Raw genomic sequence first — 13,151 nt, 5'->3', positions numbered from 1 at the left:
AAAGTGCCAAAAGAAGAAGAAGAAGAAGACAAATTATCATTGAAAATGAAGAGCTTTCAGTTTTGCACCCAAAGGAGCAATCCATTACTATCCTGAGCAGCAATCATGGACATAATTAAAGAAGTGATTATAAATATATTTATAACCTCAATTTATAATTCTCAATTTGAAACAGAAAACAGAGTATCATGGAAACAAGGAAGTCCTTACACTTGTTAAATACAGCTCTTAAGAAGTACACAAGAAAGTATTTCTAATTTGAAGATGTAAAAAATGTTGAGAGTGTGAAATAAATAATGGGGGGAAGGGAAGGAGCAGAAAGAGGTGAACACAAATGTCTATAATATCAACCAAGACTACAGTAACGTTGCCACATGGTCTTTATTATGATATATGTCCCTTGTTTGAAGATTTTAAATCTTTTCTCTTTAGGACTAACATATACCTCTTATTACAAGGGGTGTCTCCTATTGGATAGTTGGAAAACTTTTCCTTTTATATAGACTGACCAAGATGCTCATAAAAATCCCATATTTGGGGGTCTAAATATGTGCATGATGTAATTTATGAATGTGGACAATATAATCATTTTACAGAGAAACTTGTGGCTAAATTAATGGAAATCAGTACTTGGATTTTATATTTAGGTAGAACACAAACTTGTTAATAGTTACTTTCTGACCATCAGCCCTACATCTCATGAATATTGACTGCTCCTTTTTGCTGTTTTAGAAACATGGCAATACTAGACTGGACATTGTGATAAATTTAATGCTGATTTAGAGAGAGAGAGGCCACCCCTGCTGGTTTTAGGGAATGAAGTCTGCTTCCCATGTTATCTTTACATGGAATAGGGCTAATTCATATATTCAAGTATATCATGAGTAATCAATTTGCTAACTGGTGGACTTGTGCCTGAATGTGTAAAACAATTTTATGGGATAGTTTTTTGTGAGTTTTTCGGGCTACGTGGACATGTTCTAGAAGAGTTTCTTCCTAACGTTTTGCCAGCATCTGTGGCTGACATCTTCAGAGTCTGAAGATGCCAACCACAGATGCTGGCGAAATGTCAGGAAGAAACTCTTCTAGAACATGTCCACATAGCCCAAAAAAACCCACAAAAAACTATGGATGCCGGCCATGAAAGCCTTCGACTTCACAATTTTATGGGAAGTGTTATATCTAAAAGGATATCAAATAATATGAAAGTTTCAGGTGTCATATTGATCTGCTATGAGATTTTTAGTGGTCACTTAATTTCATGTAGAGTTCCCAGGGGTGCAAATTTGTACAGGACAGCCTACATCAAGGACAGAAATAAAAACATTAGGCCTGTTACAGATTGCCAAAATAAAGCTGCTTCGGGTCTCTTTGGAGGTATGCTGTTTAAATGATGCATGCATCCTAAGAATCCAGAAGCTGCACCAAAGCTGCACTCCAGCGCTTAGGAATGGAGTGTGGCTTTGGCGCGACCTCCGGACTCTTAGGACCCATGCATCATTTAAATAGCATACCTCCAAAGAGACCCAAAGCAGCTTTATTTTGGCAGTCTGTAACAGGCCTTTGTAAACAATTTGAGGTCCTAAAGCAGGGTTGGGCAACTATGAGGGGCTGGGAACCTGCACTAGTTGCCCAGGAGACCTTGAAGGGTTGCACCCCCAACACACCTCCTCTAAAAAAAATTTTAAAACTTTGTTCCGGATGAGGTGAAATTTTCACCATATTTTCAGGACAGGAAAGGGGCTTTTTTAATAACAGGAGATGACAAGAAATAATTTCCTGTTTTGTTTTTTTTAAAAGACTCTCCTAGATCTAAAATTGCCTGGAGAGATTGTGGCAAAAATACAGCTCTTAGAAGACACAAAAATGGACTTGGTGGTTGCATGCAGCACATGGACCTCAATCTACTCACTTTATTCTAAAGTCTGGTCCTTTTGCCAAAATGATACAGGATGCTCCAAATCTTGTATTTGAGAGCAGGCTCCAGCTGTGATTCCACCAGACTGGTTTCCAGGCATTTAATATGTATACAGCAATCTGACCTTACATACCAAAACCTAGGAGTCTGGTTACTGATTGTAATTGCCATGGTTCCAACTCTTCCTCTTTTCTGGGCTCATGCCAAACCTTAAAGTTTTCACCCTGTGATGGCTGGCCTACCATTATCAAATTTACATGGGATTTGGATTTTCTGTGGGGTTTGAACTCTCAGGGGAGCACTGAGATTTCACAAGAGGCCCTCCTCTCACAAGACTTTCGGTGGCTTTATACAGTGGACCCTTGTTATACGCTGGGGTTTGGTTCCAAGATCCGTCATGTATAACAAAATCCGTGTATGCTCAAGTCCCATTAAATATAATGACATAGCAAAATGATGTCCCTTATAAAAATGGAAAATCAAGGTTTGATATTTGAAATTTATACTTTTTTGGAACATTTTCAAACCTTGGATGCTTGAATCCGTGTATAAAAAAATCTGTGTATAAGAAGGGCTGACTGTATAAGCTTGCCTCACATCTCCACACAGAACTACAAAGAATGTAAAGTAGACCTTCTATGACATGGACACTTGAAGAGCCGAAAACAAGGTCCCTTTTGCTATGAACAATAATGGATATACATTGTCCCAACTAGTGTATAACTTTTTTTTGGTTCTAGACCCAGCCAATATATTGGGATAAAAGTGCAATACCATCCTGGTTTTTGTTTTTTTGGGGTTGTGTGTGTGTGTGTGTGTGTGTGTGTCTGAACTATGGTATCAAAAAATAGAAGTCAGTAGGCTGGCCTCATTTCAGGCAACTACCAACCAGTTAGCTTGATGTCTGTACCAGAAAAGGTTCTATACAGATCATTGAACAGTCCGTCTATGCACACTTAGAAAGGAATGCTAATATTCTATAATATAAACTAATATTATCTCTTTTTTGATAAAGTTAAAAGCTTGGTAGATCAGAGGAGGGCTGCAGATATACTATAACCATGGTGGCAAACCTATAGAACACATGGCATCCCTGGCACGCGTGCCATCTCTGGTACGCAAAGCCATTTTGGAGGGCACACAGAGAGATGGGTGGATGGGGCCTGTTCCTCATCTTCCTCCCACCCTCCCAGGCCTTTAGCTGTCTCTGGGGAAGTCCCATCCTAGAAGTACTGCCCCCGGAAGGCAGAAGTCCCAGTCCCAGAACATGGAAGTCCCAGCCCCCTGGAAGTCCCTGCCCCCCTGGAAGTTCCACCCCCGGCACCGGCTAATACTTTTGAGTTTCAGCCCTCAGTCTCTAAAAGGTTCACCATCACTGTATTATAACTTGATTAAAATGGACTTTCATCAATGTCCTCCATGATATTCCAGCACACAAGCTGGTAAACTGTAGGATATACAGTGGACTGAAAAGTTGCTGACCAGCTATAAGAAAAATGTCATGGCAGGAAGAGAAAGGAAGAGGATTATATTTCATAGCTTGAGGAGAGATGTAATGTATTGATGAGGACCTCATCTAAAAATGTGCTTAGCATATCTTGCAATCTGACACTAAAATGCTTGAAGCAAATCACTGAGTACAGGCAATACACAGTGGCAGTTTGTAACCTTAAAACAATTTAATGCAATCCCATGGTTATTGGCCATATCTATTAAACCAATTTTGCCATATTTCTGCCACCACAAATTTCTAATCTATTTGGTGGAGATGGGAACTATCCTTTGTTATGTGACTAGTTGGTATGAATGATTGGCTCTCCATGTGGTTACAGGCATCTTGTTACAAGCTGCTACTATGTGGTAAGTGATATCTTTATTCACCAGTCATCTCAGTCTAACATCAAAGTGATGATATGTGGATAAATAAGGTATGAATTGCAAAGTGTGTTGTAAACAGAATGAGCTATAGAAAGTATGAATTTCATGGCTATATTTGGAATAGTTTGGTACCCCTGCTACCCACATCAACTAAAATAGTACAGAAAACACTCACCAGAACTTAAATAGCTACAACAATCTAAAGAAGCTTTCATGTCCATATTTATGAACATATTAGCAAATGGATTCTTGGTAGGACAAGTGACTCATCTCTATCTACTTTACATAAGACACCGTCCTGCAGAATTACTGTCATCTGGAAGTAGGTGTTAAGTCAGATTTGGCTATAATCTTTTATGCTTTTTTTCAACGTTCTATAAAGCATAATCAATTACCTACATGTAAGAAATAAAGCATACATTTTGGGACATCTCTGAAGTATAGACTTACTTCTATCTCTGATTATCACGAACAGCCCCAGTTTCTTTCTTTTTATTTTGCTGTTTATTTATTTATTTGGTGAATTAACTGTTCTGACCAGATAACCAAATTATTTCCAGTATTTAGCCTCTCTTTGATAAGTGAACATGGAACAAAAGAGGTTCCTATGTGACCTCTTGTTAAGCAGGATCAGCACCAATTTGGGCTTCACGGGGGGGGAAACCTTTTCTTGCCTAATAATGCCTTCCCTGTCCCCTGCCAAAAAGTACTTCCACTTTGGCCTCTGTAATGTCTTGCAGTCACAAACTCTGCCATGATTGTCCACTTTTGGTACAATGGCCTCTTCTTATTGCTTATTGGCCCCTCAACATTTTTGGTCATATTTCACATATTCCTAAATAATTACAGCAGTTTGATATTATGTCAACTGCCATGGCTGCATACTGCAGAATCCTGGGAATTGTAGTTTGATGCAGCACTAGAGAATTCCAAACATTCCCTGAAACTACATGTCCCAGGTTGTAGCTGTAGCATTTAAAGTGACATCAATATGCTATATTTGTGCAATGTGAGATAAGATCTAGTCACATATGACAAAACTCCTGCTTTGCATATTTAGAATTCTAGATTCATTCTCTAGATTTTGCTGAAAGGATAGTGCATCCTGAGGATAGGAGAACATCTCAACTGTGGGAAGTGGGTGAGTCAAGCTCAATGAACAATGGAAGATTTTCTCCTAATATTATACTTAAGTATTATCTTCCCCACTCTGTGCCCAATCCAGAACAGCACAGGGAAATGGGCAACATGTGAGGAAATTGTAAATCCCAACCTGCACTTAATCACTATCAGGCCACACAAACATACACACACACACAAGTGGGGGAAAACGTATTTGCATTTAATTATTTATATCTCCCCTTTGTCACAGTGGAAAACTCAGGGTGGTTTACATCATGAATTAGAACATATACAGTTTTTTTAAAAAAAAAACTTAAAAAAACCTATAAACTATAATGTTAAAGAGCAAATAAAAGAGCTATGATAATGGACCAAGCAATGAATTAAAACAGTTTAAAAACATGTAAAAAGATAACTAGAGGGGAATACAACAATGCCCCCCACCAATTTAAATATTGCTTCCACAGGCCATTCCCCAGTTAATGGCCAAAAGCCTGTCTAAATAAAAAGGCCTTTGCTTGAGAATCCTCTTGCTTTTCTTCGCAAACAAAGATTCAGGAAGGACTCATCCCACGCTTTCTACAAGCATGTTGATGACTAAAAAGGCCGATCCAAGATAAACAAGTCCGGTTGCAGAAAGCACAGCAAAATGTCTCCTTGGGTGATGTTTCCAAGTTGTGGTTCTTTCTGCATTGTCGTTTCTCTTCAAGACTCGTTCGGCGTGAGTTTTCAAAAAAGGCTGCAGTATTGTGGATAGTGCGTCTCCATGCCTCCCGATGTGAGGCCAGGGAGGACCATTGTTGGTGACCGATTTGGCCAAGCCTGAGGTGTTGTTTCAGGGAGTCCTTGTATCTCTTCTTTGGGGCACCCCTCTTATGCTGACCTGCTTGATAATAAGTAAAAATAAATAAAAGGTATGTCCAGGCACGCTATCTTTGGCTGGTTACAGACCGCCATAAGGGACGTCCTTAGGATGTCCCATTTTGAAAAAGGGGCATCTCTTCCAGACGCCCCTTACCCTGTTACGGACAGAGTCCGTAACAAATGGCGGCGGCCGTTCCACACGGCCGCCACCATATTGATGTAATGAACGCTCTGTGTCCACATGTCGCAGTCCGAAAGTGATGCCGCGAGTGTGCGCTTTGGCACTTGTGGTGTCTCTTCCAGGTTGCCGGAAGGAGCGTGATTTTTGCGCTCCTTCTTTGCAGCGCGGAGGAGTCGCGTGGTTTGGCTGCTGCGACTCCTCCACGCTGCAACCGGCAGCGGCCCAAGACTGCCCCTTTTGGGCAGTCTGTAACGGGCCTTAAACTGCAAATACATTCCTGCCTGCTAATGAAACTGGGACATCAGACATCTAGGCTCTCTCAAACTGCTTGTAAGGCTTCCAAAACCTTACAAAATAAAACTGTGGAGTGGTAGCTACTCCAGTTTTGATCCTCCTTAGCTCTATTTTGGCCCCTGGAACATTCAGGACACTGAAAATTGTGGCGTAGTTGTTTGAGTGCTGGACTGGGACTCGAGACCAGGGGAAATCCACTGGGTGCCATTGAGTATGTCATACTCTCTTAGTCTCAGAAGAAGTAGACAATGGCAAACCCTCTTTAAACAAATGTTTCCAAGAAATTATCATGATAGGATTGTCTTAGGGTAGCCATAGGTTGGAAGCAATCTGAAGGCAGATACCAATAATGGAAATTTCAGTATCCCCATTAATAATTTTCTGGTGTGGTTTATTCCTCTGAGGGTATCCTTGTTAGAGCCTTTCTCTGTGCACTTAAAAGGAGTGAATTACTGTATGTGCTACTCTGTTTAGCTACTGGGCAATGATGTTTCCATGTGTTCTTCTTAATAAAACGGAAAGTTATTTATCAAGCTAACCAGATTTGCTGGATGCTGACCTGTTGGGCTATGAAGCCTTAGTAGTACTCCTGGGACTTTATAATTATCTTATAGTTATTTTTGAATATAGGAAGCAGCGCTGCACACCAGATGTCTTCATACTTATTATACTTCATACTTATTCATACTTATTATAAGCATGTCATGATCTTTGCTCTTTAAAAGGAGTGTAAACTTCTGGATTAGTAGTATAGCCATATAGGCCCAGGATCATCCTGGTCTTTGAGTAGGTGATAGGATTTCCAAATCTCAAGGCCTGGACCTGAGTCTCAGGGCCTGTCCCCTCTTTTGCATTTTTCAGAGTGAGGAGCTGAAATCTCAGGGTAAGAGGTCTGCTTTGAAAAGTACGTGTGTATTCCTCATTACTTAGGACATTATCACCCTAGTCTTTTGAATCACAATTAAAGTTGGAGAATAGCAACTTTGGTAATACTTACCACACAATATCATCTCTGTATCATCACTGTTGTGCATTTGAAGTGTTGTTAGAGCATTCTTCCTCATCGATGGGGAAAACCCATCAATAAACTCCCAATTATACCCACAGGTGTAATACATCCTTTCCACAGCAGTTACAGTATTGGCAGTCATGTAGTATCAGTGTCTCCTCCTCTCCCCTCTCAGTATTCCCAATAAGGCTGTTTTCCTTCCCCCCCACCACCACCACATTTCTTCTCTTTTTTATTAAATTGCATTAGCATAACATATTACCATAACACCTTAGCATAATAAAGGGACTTCATGGGGGCTTTTGACTGTTTTTGGCCATGTGCTCTTCTTGCCTCTGCTGAAACAAAGCCCTGATAGGGAGAAGAGCTACCACAAACTAGCTCTATATATACCTAATACTCTGTCCTTTGAGTCCAGTTTCAGAGGGCCAGCAGCACATGCCATGCAGTTCACACCAGTTCAATAAATATTAAACAGAAACTCTGCTAACAAGCAAAGCTAACAGGCTTTCATATGGTCATTTTGAGTAGAAATTTGAGGGGGAGGACCAGAGTTCTGTTTTTAGTCCCTTCTCTAAGATTGCTGAATATGGTTGATGAGGGACCTACTGCATCTGCAACAGCTGTGGCATATTTATCTTCTTGCCAGTGGATGAGGGTAACTATACATGTAACAAGTGCAAGTGGATGACCCTATTGGAAGAGAAAGTTCAGAATCTTGAGGACAGGGTGTCTACATATTAGAGAGCAGGGGGATTTCTTGGACAGAGCAGATTAGACTTGTCCTAGATGAAGAACACACAAGGGAAATTTCTGGGAAGGGGGTTATCTCCTGTGCACAGGAGAAAGACAATTGAAGAAATGTGATATATAGAAGTAGAAGGATCAGCATTTATTCTGTGAGGATAAAGTTACAGAATCAATTTGAAGTTCTCTCCATTATCAGATATGACGAGGAAGAGCAGCAGTGCCAGTCCTCAGAAAACATGGAAACCTTAGTAGATTCAGCATGTGGAATGGCTCTGGCCAAGGCTTGAAAGAGGTGTGTGGTGGACTCTCTGCTGAGGGGTACAGAACCAGTGGTTTGTGGGCCTGACAAAATGTCTTGGGAGGTGTACTCTGTCCCTTGGACAAAAAACTGCAATATAACAGAGAGGCTGACAGGACTCATCAAGCTCACTAACCGTTACCCCTTCTTTTTGGTCCACATGGGTATCAATGACACTGCAAGGCATAGCCTTCAGACTATCATAATGGATTATGAGGCTGTTGGTAGGAAGTTGAAAGACCTGGGTGCATAGTTTGTCATTTCATCTCTTCTCTTTGTTGCAGGGTACTGTCCAGGAAGGAAGAGAATAGTAGAATGAGCAACTGGTTCCTGGTGCTGCCAGGAATGATTAGAGAGAATGGCCCATGCTCTTAAATGTCTCTATAGTAATGCACAGAGCATGAGGAATGAATAAGATGAAATTGAAATTCTAAAATAGGAAAGCAAATATGATATAATAGGTATCACTGAAACCTGGTAGGATGGTCTTATGACTGGAATGTAGAGGGGTATAACCTGTATCAGAGATATAGAATAAACCGGAAGGGAGGAGGAGTAGCATTATACAGTTAAGATTATCGCTTATCGTTCTCAGAACGTTACGAGATGGAACGTTCTGGGAACGTTCTGGGAATGGGTATTATTGCATTCAAGAACGTGGAACGTGATGGGAACGTTACGGGAACACATTTTACCGCACAGCGCATCCCTTTATCTTGAGAATGTTCCCAGAACGTTTTGCTGCAGCGCATGCGTATTTCATTTTGAGGGCTCTCTTCCCCTATGGCCTCGCGGGCTTCAATGCCCTAAACCTGGCCATCCAATAGTCTCCTTCTCTCCCCACATCTGACCCAAACCAACCAATCCCTGTCTACATTCCTTCCTGCATGCCTCTTTTCTCTGTCAGTCAACTAAAGGGGAGGGAAGCCCCCAACACCAAGCCGGCGCCAACCCCAGAAGTATCTGTCAAAAGCACGGAGGGAATCGAGCCACCACATCCTCTGAGGCCGACAGATGTTTGCAAAAAAAAACAAAAACCCTGCATCAGGGTCCTCCTCTCCACTGGGACGATTGTCCCTGTTGTAGTGTCCGGTCATCTGTCTCACTGCATCCACTGTCCCTAGATGTCCTACAAACCCTCGCCCTCTGATATCATGCTGTATGGTGTGTACAGCCAACAGAGGTGGGCCATTAACACACCGCTACAGAAAAATGTCTCTAGACACATTGCTATCCATTGGCAACACAGTCACTGTGACTACCCGAGAAACTGTATTTTTGACTTTTGAGACGCCATTTAAGTTTGCAAACATTCTACCTGTGAAAGTTACTGCTATGAATTCTATCTATATAAATATGTCTATATTTTTGGGTGTTTGGGTGTGTGCACAGAACAAACCGAGACACACTCACACACATAAATATAGACACATTAGCCATTTTACGTATAGTTTCTGTGTGTGTGTGTGTGTGTGTGTGTATATATATATATATATTTGTGTGTCTGTGTGTGCAGAAAGCAAGCACATACAGAGTGATATATTTAACTATATGCATATATATACACACACAACATATAGAACCATATTGCCAATGTGCGCATATATAGAGAGAGAGTTTGGGGAAAATAGGAAAAAAGTTAGTTTTGTCAAAGAGGGCGGCGCGTCGTACATGGGAGAGCAATGAAAAATTTAGTATGCTCTAGGACTTTGGAGGACTAAAGAGAAGGGCATTGTTTCAGACAATCAGGAGACGGAGGAATGAGAGAATGGAATTGGGAACGGATAAGAATACTGCACAGACTTCTTATGGAACATTCTGAGAACGTTACAACTCACTGGGAACACATCTAATCCGTCCCTACCCTGGAACGCATGTGGAACACATCGGGAACGTTCTGGGAACCCGAAAGGAACACATACGTGTGGTAAACTGAAATGTGTTCCATTCCCATTGGGTTCCCAGAACGTTTTCAGAACGCTGTGCGATATTCTTCAGTATGTCAAGAATTATTGCACTCATTATGAGATCCAGGACTTAAATCCTGGAGGGCAGGATGAGAGCCTCTGGGTAAAAATTAATGGGGAGCGAAACAACAGAGATGTCATTGTGTGGGATCTACTACAGACCACCAAGCGAGACTGAGCATGTGGATAAGGTTTTCCTGGAACAGATGACCACACATTCAGTAAGAAGAAATATAGTGGTAATGGGGGATTTCAGCTATCCTGATACTAGCTGGAAGCAAACTCTGCTAAAAATTTAAGGTTTGACAAATTCTTCACTTGCCTTGTGGATAACTTCATTGACCAGAAGATAGAATAGGCAACAAGGAGTTCAGCTATTTTTATCTGATTCTAACCAACAGTAATGAGCTGGTTAAAGGGATGTAAGTAGTAGGATCCCTTAGGAGGAAGTCATCATGTTCTCCTGAAGTTTATTAATACAGTGGACATTTGTTGTTTGTTGTTCCCCTTGAATAAATTTGTCTACTTGCAGTCTGACCTTGATGGAAATAGGGAATCTTTCTAGAGTTTTGTTTTTTTCCTAGGAGCAGCAGGAGACAAGACTTACCTCCAGAGCTCAGGGCATGTTTATTTCTTTGAGGGGAAAGGGGCAGCAAATGTATTAGACAATGGACTGCTTGAGGACACTGCTTGAAAGGGTTTTTTCCTTAATTTCAGTGCAATGGGCCAATTAAAGGAATATTTTAAATGCAAATTCAGTCAGTGGTTTTGCCAGTAAAGTATAATTTTTAAGCATTTGTTCTGTAAGTATATTGCAAGCCAACAGGCATTTTATCATCAGAAAAATATGGCTGAGTACATAATTAAAAACATTATATGTAATATAGCTGTAAATAAACTATATGAAATGAATTTATATTTATATGACTGTTTTTAGCTTTTAGTTTGTAAAGCCCAACATGTTTTTGAATGTTCTACATTTTTGTTGCCTTGTCCTCCTTTGTGGTTACCCTGACTCAGAGCCTTATCGTACAAGAAAACAAAGTGAAAACAGAACCAAAGAGTAATGGCTTTCTCCATGCCTCACTACATGACAACATAGTGCTTCAGTTCTCTTTCTGCAGGAGATGATTGTAAAGGAGTGTCTTTTTTCTAGTTGGAAAAATCAGTTTGACAAAAGAATCACTTTGACAATCTTCTCCTACAGGAAGAGAACATGAGTGCTATAATGTCAAGTGGTAAGGCAAACAGAAAGCTGCTACTCTCCTGATCAATTTTGTCTTTCTTTTCTCATGCAGTAAATCTCTTAGACATGTCTGCTTATTAACTGTAAGATAAATACTGTCTGATTTATCTCCTCTAAGTCTGCATCTACACTGCAAAATTAATGTAGTTTGACATTAGTTTAACTGCCATGGCTCAATGCTGTGGGATTCTGGGTTTTGTAGTTTTGTGAGCTATTTACCCTTCTCTGTCAGAGAGTTCAGGTGCTACAACAAACTCCAAATCCCAGGTTTCTATAGGATGGAGCCATGGAAGTTAATTTGTTCTGCAGTGTGGCAACAGCCTTGTTAGCCTTATTTGAATGAGAATGGAATGGCTCCATGTCACATAGTCAGTTTGATTCAGTAAGGACTGTAGTCAGATACTCAGCAAATTTAAATATTTAAAGTATATTTTAAACAAATCTTAAATATATAATACACATTGTAAATATTTTAATAAAATAATACTTATCTTTTGAACTTACATTAGCATGACTGGTGTTGGGTTCAGGAAGGTGCATAATTCTATAGGAGCTATTTTACCTTTAAGAACAAATAAATACACAAAATGATTTCTATTAATTGCTTATTAGCCATGTTTCATCAGTTTTTGAAGCGTTAACCAAATGAATCCCTCTGGTTATCATTAGATCTGTGAGGACATGGGAAAAACTAAACCACAGTGCAAGCCCACATTCATTGACAGCTGCAAAAATAATGTGAGGGTGTTGTTTCTGTGGTTGCTTGTGATTCTTTTTTAGAATAGAAACTTATTGTTTTGTAAACACCCCAGCAACTCAATCAAATGACATAAACAGAGCAAGATGAAAACATATTTTTAAAAGCTCTCATTTTGATAGAGCTGTAAAATGCATAATTTTTGTGAGCTTGCACTGGTTTTGACTAGTTTTGTGTCACCTGTTTTGGGTCAAGGTCCCTAGTCATGTCCAGCAATCCTAGACGGACACCAGGATGCACTGTCACAATAGTCAATTTCTTGTTTGTAAAGGCACTCAAGAGGTGGGGACCAACTGGGGACATTATTGGTGGTCCAATTTCATTCTTTCTGTTACTTTGGATGCATTATTTAGGACCATGTTTGTCATAAATGATGTGTGAAACAAGTCTTAAACAAGCATTTCTGGTTGGAAGAAAACTTACTGTAACTTTTTGAATAGAGAAACAGAAGACCCTCACAATACTAGATATGTGTTTTACCTAGGAAGCCTCCTAAAACTCTTTCCCCCCCCCCCCCACCTTCATCATATGAAATAATCTGGAATACACAGATTATTGGGAGCTTAGGCCAAATAAACCCATTAGCCCTTAAAGTGCTACAAACTTCTTTGTTGCTGTAACAATTAACATGGCTAGTTGTTAACTGCTGTCAAGTCAACTTCAGCTTATGGTGAACATATAAATGAGATACCTCCAAGTCATCCTACCATCAACAGCCCTGTTCAGGTCTTGCAGACTCCAACCTGTGGGTTCCTTGATTGAGTCTAGCATCTAGAACACAGTCTTCCTCTTTTCCTACTGCCTTCTACTTTATTAAGCATTATTGTCTCTTCTAGTGAATCATGTCTTCTCAGGATACATTCAAAC

The sequence above is a fragment of the Sceloporus occidentalis genome, unplaced genomic scaffold (assembly GCF_023333645.1).
Source record: "Sceloporus occidentalis isolate IW3139 unplaced genomic scaffold, rSceOcc1.0.p SCAF_4, whole genome shotgun sequence".
In the NCBI taxonomy this organism is placed as follows: domain Eukaryota; kingdom Metazoa; phylum Chordata; class Lepidosauria; order Squamata; family Phrynosomatidae; genus Sceloporus; species Sceloporus occidentalis.
The sequence above is the reverse complement of the archived record's forward strand: the minus strand, read 5'-3'. Positions refer to the sequence as shown.